We start from the raw sequence: 7,949 nt of genomic DNA, 5'->3' as shown, positions 1-7,949 counted from the left end.
GCCACTTGGAACGGATCGATTGTGCGCCCAATATCTTGTTTCCGCAATTAGATTTGATAAGCCCCCGGGGAGATATCATCACATTCTGATATCAGTTCCATACAAAAGCGCTGCTAATGAAATGGTGTCACTTTTATTGCAACGGCCACTGGTGTATGTGTTTTGAGTGCTATAGTCAAGTTTTTTTTTTTGATATTTGTTAATTGCACTTTAGAAATTTAAAAAAGAAAGTATTGCAGCAATTGAAGCCGTTTTTTTTTGAATGCGTGGTGGTAAGTGATTACCAGCGTGATTTTAATGGGTCGACATGTTAACCTCACAGTCGCTTGTAAAAAGACATAAAACCATCGAGATACGAGGTAGGATTAAAGGGAAACGATGCAAATCATTAAAGCACTCAAAAAGTAAAAAAAAAACTCAGTAGACAACTGTCGTAGTTTCGCTGGGAATGGTTTGGTATAAACACAAGGACAGCCTTTCGGACAATGCAACCCCGCAAATTATGCAACAAGTGAAAACAACTATTTTTACATTCTTATCGACTTTTGCTTTATTTTCCGAAATCAGAATACTTGTGAAGTTTTATCTCTTACCAAACTAATCAATCGCGTCAACTATCTTACTGAGGCTGATCAGCCACTATCCTAACTTTGAATTTTCCTTATTGTTATTTGCTGTTGTTGTTCTTCGGTCTCCACACTTTCGATTTTCTCTTCCTATACAAAGTACTTGTTTTTTTGGGTGTTTCTTTTTTCTTGTCACTAAATAATTGTTCAACAATACTTTACAACACGATTTTTGTTCTTTTGGTTTTGTTAAATTTATTTGATTTGCAACAGTTCTTCGCGTAACGGTTTTTGACCAGCGTGAAAAAAGCAACTGCTGCTCTTAGCGTTGCCGGTGCATTTTTTTTTTCAAGTTCATAACTGTTCGTCCACCTGTTTTGTTAGCGGGCGGCTACCACTAGTATATAATTACAATATCAATAATAATAATCGAACAATAAATGTTAGCAATTGCTGCTTTCGCTTAAATTTAACCTATAATCTCCTAAAAATTTAAACAAGTCTTTTCAAGATAACACATAGACACTAGAGAAGAAAAAAGTTTGAGGAAAACGTTTTCTTTTAGTTTTAGGTTTTGCTTCGCTTCGAGTGAGTTTTTTTAGCTACTTGTTATCACTCTCTTTGGTTAGTACAAAGGAAGCCGTGATTTTTTCCGATTGTTTATTTTTGTATTTTACACGTATATAACCCTACGAACTTTAGAATTCAACCACTGATCGATTGGAACGGAAATATAGAACAGCGAAAAAGCACTCCGACTAAAATGCTCCCTTGTTGGGGTGGTGACTTTCATAATACGCCTACAAAAGGACGCGTGTTTTTCTTTGTCTAGGTTAGAATTTTGTTTTCCGTTCATTGCGTTGAACTTTTCCTCGGGGATCACTTACATTTGTGTTTGGCTATATAATTACATGATTTTTCATCGATTTTTTTTTTGCTTTAAACAATAGCAACAGAACAACGGTTTCGAGAAAGACAAATTGGGTTTTCGCGTTTTTTAACAAACAATTCGTTCCTCGCCTTCACTACGATACGGCATGAGTACAAGTGGGAGAAAATGGTTTGCTTAATTGCTAGGTATGTATGATTGCTTCTTTGGTGAATGTTCGTCAAGTTCAGAACACTTTTATAAGAATTAAATACTGCACAAAATATTTATACACTGGAAATTAAGCAAAATATATGAACGAAGAAAGCAGAATAATCATTCATACGGAATTTTATCCAGACTTTCAAATTATTGACTGCTAAAATTACATCTGGAGTTTTTCAGAATCCTTTTTGAGATTCAACTTTCATCTTTGTTCTTCTGACGTTTTGTTTTTCCGAACTTTGTCCATAAACTCGCATGGGATTCTCACATCATCCCGCTTGGGATAGTCACAGAATCTCACTTGGGATTCTGATTGAATCAAACAGGTTCCCATTAGGTAGTCGTACAAAATCCCACAAAAGATTCTCACAGAATTCCGCTCAAAATTCCTTCAAAATCCCGCTTGAGATTCTCACGTAATCTTGTTTGGGGTTCTAACAGGATTTCACTTAGTAATCTAACAGTATCATGCTTGGGATTATCTGAGAATTCTGCTCGGGTTTCTCTCATATTTTCGATTGGAATTCTTTCAAAATTGTGCATTGAATCATTTCAGAATTACGTTTGAGATTATCTCAAAATCTTGCTCAGTTGTTTTTACTACAGTTTTGTGTTTTTGAAAAGTCAATATTAAAATACAATATGGTAACATCCTAGAAACTCTAGAAACTAATTCAAAAATGCACTGGTTGACGGGAAAACTTCTAAGAATTTCCATTACAAGCTCTCAGACTCATGAACAAAACAATTACATATAAGATTTTTTGAACACCTTTGAAATTATTGGACCTCCCCAAAAAGTACCTTGGAATATTATAGACAGCACTTAGAGCCTCGGGATATACAAAGGAGTACGTTATGAATGCTACGAGAACCTTTGAGTTCTCCATGAAACCTTTTGACAATACCCTTAGAAATAGGATCGTAAAATGTTTGATAAAATCTAGTTTCTATTCAATAACTCGATAGAAATTGTTTTTGTTACTATTGTGGCAAATTTTCTCGTTTAAATAACGACTTTATAATAATTGAACTTCGTTCAATTGAAAAATTGGGTTCACATTTGAACCTTGACACTCTTGATCATGTTTGACGTTCACTTAGTCAACAAAAAACGTCACAGGGGTTTAACTTTTTAACACTGGGGTTGTTCCCATCTGACATGTAGAAAGAGACACGGAAAACAAAATACACCCATAATTTGTGTTGAGATGAAGGGATGTGTTAAAATCTCAAAAACGGACAAAAATGTTTTTTTTTAATTAAATGCCTTGTTTAGACTACAGAGTTGTATCATGATACAAGATCCGGAAGCTCTTCCAGAAGTTTCGGACATTCCACCAAAAGTTCATGTAGAAGTTTGTCTGGACGTTCCACTAAAAGTTCTTTTGGAAGTTCCTACGTGGAGAATTTCTTCCGGAAGTTCCCTTAGGAGTTATTCCGGTAGTTTCTGTAGGAGGGTTTATGAACAAAAGGTCGAAAGACAAGACGTGGAAAGAAAAAAAGGCCAAACATTTGTTGCTTGGGGGAAATTTTTCCTTTTTTGAAAAAAGATTTTCGATCTTTTGTGCCTTTTTTATTCTTCAACCTCTTGCTTTTTCAACCTTTTGTCTTTCAACCTTCTATCCTTTCGATCTTTTGTCATAGATTCTTGAAGAAGTTCCTCCGGAAGTTCCTGTAGAAGTTCCTCCTAAAGTTACTGAAAGAGTTCCTCCGGAAGTTCATGTGAAAGTTCTTTAAAAAAATATTACAGAAGTTGCACTATGATTTTTTCCAGGTGATCTTCCGAAACATCTCGTTGAATTTCATCTAGAGAACTCTTCTGGAAGTTGCTGTAAAGTTTATCCCGAAAATTCTTCTGGAATCTTCCAGAAATTCTTCTAGGAGTTCTTTCAACAGGTCCTTTAGAAGTTCTTCCGGAGGTTTCTCAAGGATTCCTCCAGAAAGTTCCTCTAGGAATTTCATGAGTAGCTCCTTTAAAAGTTCTTCAGGAATTTTCCCTAGGAGTTTCTATGGAAGTTCCTTTAGAAATACTTCCCGTTCTTGTAGGATTTCTTTCCGAAAGTGTTACAGAAGTTCCTCTAGACGTTCCTATAGCAGAAAACCCTGAAAACCCTCTGATAGTTCCTCTAGAAGCTCCTCTAGAAGTTCTTCCTAAAAATCTCCCGGAGACGAACCAGCCACTGGCTGAAAGTCTCCTTAATAAAGATAAAATAATAAAAAAAAAAAATCTACGATTTTTTTCCGGAAGATTCACCAGGAGGTTCTCCAGGCGATCTTCCAAAAGTTTTCATTGAATTCAATCTAGAGAACTCATCTGAAAGTTGCTGTGAAGTTTATCCCGAAACTTTTTCTGGGATCATCCAGAAGTCCTTTAGAAGTTCTTCCGGAAGTTTTTCAAGAATTTCTACTGGAAGTTCCTCTAAGAATTGTTCCAGAAGCTCCACATGGAGTTTTTCCGTAAGTTTTCCTCAGAGTTCAAGGAAGATTCGCTTGAAGTTCCTTCAGAAGTTCTTTTAAAAGTTCATTCCGAAAGTTCTACCAGGAGTTCCTCCAAAAAATTATCAACTTCTGGAGTTCCACTAGAAGTTCTTCCTCAAGAACCCCTAAATGTTCCTCCCCAAGTTTTGAATGATTTCCTTCGAAAGATCATCTAGAAGTTCCTCCACAAGTTTTCCCCGGAGTTACTCCGGAAGTTTCACTAAGACATTCTCCAGTAATTCCACTAGGAACTCTTCCAAAAGTTCTTCTGTAAGCTGTAAGACGTAGGACAACTTTAGGAGTTCCACCAGAAGCTCCGGCCGTTGCACTAGAAGTGCTTCCGGAAGTTTTTCTTAGTTCTTCTGGAAGTTCATCCTAGAATTTCGTCCAGAAGTTCCTGTGGATGTCCCTGTACGAGTTCCTTCAGAAGTTCGCCAGCTCTGGAGTTCTTCTGGATGTTTCTTTAGGGTGTCTTCCGGAAGTTCATCTAGGAGTTCTTCCGGAAGTTCTTCTAAGAGTTTACACCAAAAGCTCCTATAGAAATTTGTCTGGACGTTGCACTAAAAGTTCTTCTGGGAATTTTTACTAGGGTTTTCCTGTAAGTTACTTTAAAATTTCCTTCGGAAGTTTCCTTAGGAGTTCTACCGCTAGTTCCTCCGGATGATTATGTAGAAGGGTTTATGAACAAAAGGTCAAAAGACAAAACGTGGAAAGGACAAAAGGTCGAAAGACAAAAAGACAAAAGTTCGAAAATGTTTTGCTTGGTGGTAAATTTTACCTTCTTTGAAACAAGGTTTTCGACTTTTATCCCTTCTTTTTTGTTCTTCAACCTTTTGTTTTTCCGATCTTTTGTCTTTCGACCTTCTGTTCTTTTGAACTTGTGTTATAGTATCTTGTAGGAGTCCCTCCGGAAGTTCCTGTACGAGTTCGTTGAGAAAGTATTACAGAACTTCCTCTGAACGTTCCCATAGCAGATCACCCAAAAACTCCTCTGATAGTTCCTCTTGAAGCTCTTCTAGAAGCTGTAAAGATTCCCGAATTTCTTCCGGAAGTTTCACTACGAGTTTCTGTAGATGATCTTCTGAAAGTTCTCGTTGAATTTCATCTAGAGAACTCTTCTGGAAGTTGCTGTAAAGCTTATCCCGAAGCTTCTTCTGGAATATTCCAGAAAATCTTCTAGGAGTTCTTCCAGAAAGTCCTCTAGAAGTTTTTTCGGAAGTTTCTCAACGATTTCTCCTGGAAATTCCTCTCAAAGGTCCTCTAGGAATTTCGCCAGTAGCTTCTTGAGAAGTTTTTCCGGAATTTTCCGTAGGAGTTCCTAAGGAAGTTCCTCTATGAACACCTCTTGTTCTGGTAGGAGTTTCTCCGGAAGTTTCTGTAGAAACTTTTTTTTTTTTTTCTTTCAGAAAGTATTATAGAAGTTTCTCTGGATGTGCCTATAGCAGATCACCTAAAAAATCGCCGATCTTTTTTCCGAAACTTTCACTAGGAGTTTCTCGTGGTGATCTTCTGAAAGTTCTCGTTCAATTGCATCTAGAAAACTCTTCTGGAAGTTGCTGCAAAATTTATCTCGAAACTTCTTTTGGAATCTTCCAAAATTTCTCCTAGGGGTTCTTCCAGCAAGTACTATAGAAGGTCTTCCGGAAGTTTCTCAACGATTTCTCCTGGAAGTTTCTCTAGGAATTTCTCCAGAAACTCCTCTAGCAGTTGTTTTGGAAGTTTCGCTAGGAGTTCCTATGGAAGTTACTCTAGGAATAACTCTAAAAATTTCTTCGGAAAATCGACTGATTTTTTCAGCGAAATACAACGGAAGTTACCCAGGAGTTCCTCCGCAAGTTCGCCTAAATGTTCCTCCCCAAGCTTTCAAAGAGTTTCTCCACTTCTTAAGTTCCTCCGCCTCTGGAGTTTCATTAAAAGTTCCTCCCCAAGTTCCCCTAATTGTTTCTCCCCAAGCTTTTAAAAAATTCCTCCGGAAGATCGTCTACAAGATCCTCCCCAAGTTTTCCCAGGAGTTACTTAGTTCCACTAAGAGAATCTTCCGATAGCTCCTAGGAGTTCTTCTGATGGTTCCTTTGTAAGCTCCTCTAGGATTTCCTCCTGAAGCTCCTGTAGTAGTTTCTCCGGACGTTACACTAGGAGTTCTTCCGGAAGTTCTCCTGGTAGGTCTTCCGGAAGTTTTTCTGGAAGTTCTTCTGGAAGTTCATCCTAGAAATTATTCCTGAAGTTTCTCCGGAGATTCCTGTACAAGTTTCTCCAGATCTAGAGTTCTCTTGGAAGTTTCTTTAGGGGAGTTCATCTACGAGATCTTCCGGAAGTTATTCTAAGAGTTCTCCCACAAGTTTTCTTAACAGTCCCTCGGCACATTTCTTAGGAGTCATTCCGGAAGTTTTGCAAGGAGATTCTCCGGAAGTTCCGCTAGGAGTTCCTAAGTTTTCTTCCAGAAGTTCCGAAAGGAGTTACTCTGGAAGTTGCACTAGTAATTCATCTATAAGAATTCATTCTGGAATTTCTCCGGAAGCTCCTCTAAAAATCACTCCACAAGTTCCTCCAGAAGCTCCTCTAGGAGTTCCCTTAGGATTTCTTTGAAAATTCCTCTGAGTGTCGCATGAATTCCTCTGGAAATTTCCCTAGGAGTTCCTCTGGAAGCAGATACCTTCTGAATGTTCATCCGCAAATTTCATTAAGAATTCCTCTGGAAGTTCCTCCTAAAGTTTCCCATGAGCAGCTCCGAAAGTTTTGCTAGGAGTTTATCCAGAGGTTCCAATGAAAGTTCTTATGATAGCTCTGGAAGATTCTTCTTGAATTCCTTCGGCCGCTTCTGTAGGTCCCCTAAAAGTTTTAGGAGTTCCACCAGAAGTTTTTCCTGAAATACCCTAGGAAGCTTCTCTAGGATTTGCTCCAGCAGTTCCCCGAGTAGTTTTTTTTCCAGAAGTTCTGTTAGGAGTACCTTCAAAAGCTTCGCAAGATTTCCCAGGAGTTCTTCCCAAAGGTAACCCAGAAGTTCCACTAGGATTTCTTATGGAAGAATTTCTGCTCTATGATTTCCTGTGAGTGTTCCTTCAAGAACTTATTTAGAAATTATTTCTGGATTTCCTATAAGCATTATATTCTAGTATTCCTGGATAAATATGGGAATAATTCCCTCAAGAGTGTAGTGTCCGGAAGAAGGAACCGGCACAAGCAAAATTTAATGGTTGGATTGGCCGAATTGCATCAGGAGCAAATCCACCACAACTTCATCGCGCGAAACTCTTTACAAGACTGACGTGTCGTTTGTCTATTCGCGTATGCTTAGTTTCTCATTGTTACTGGAACTATATGCCCTTCTGTTGTCCTCATCCCCTCTCGAGGGAATTGATTTGCCCTCTCGGAGGAGTTGATTTATCCTCTCGGGGGAATTACTTTACCCTCTCGGGGGAATTATATTACCTTCTTGGAGGAATTGCTTTACCCTCTTAAGGGAATGGATTTACCCTCTCGGGGAAATTATTTTACGCTCTCGGGGGAATTACATTCTTTTCTCGGGGGAATTACTTTACCTTTACTCTCAGGGGAATGGATTAATAAAATAACTAAAACGGCCGCTATGAAAAACATGGAAAGCGTCACCGTAGCCTTGTGTGTTTGACAAAACAGAAATGCTGTCACAATGTTAAATCCCATATACAGTGGCGCCTTTGTTTGGATGCGGTGAGAACCGAAAAAGTTACCTTCAATGATTCATTGATTTACCCTCTCGGGGGAATTGATTTATTCTCTTAGGGAAGTTCATGCATTGCATTGTCAAATACATCACCACATAACAAATC

The sequence above is a fragment of the Aedes aegypti genome, chromosome 2 (assembly GCF_002204515.2).
Source record: "Aedes aegypti strain LVP_AGWG chromosome 2, AaegL5.0 Primary Assembly, whole genome shotgun sequence".
Classification (NCBI taxonomy): domain Eukaryota; kingdom Metazoa; phylum Arthropoda; class Insecta; order Diptera; family Culicidae; genus Aedes; species Aedes aegypti.
The sequence above is the reverse complement of the archived record's forward strand: the minus strand, read 5'-3'. Positions refer to the sequence as shown.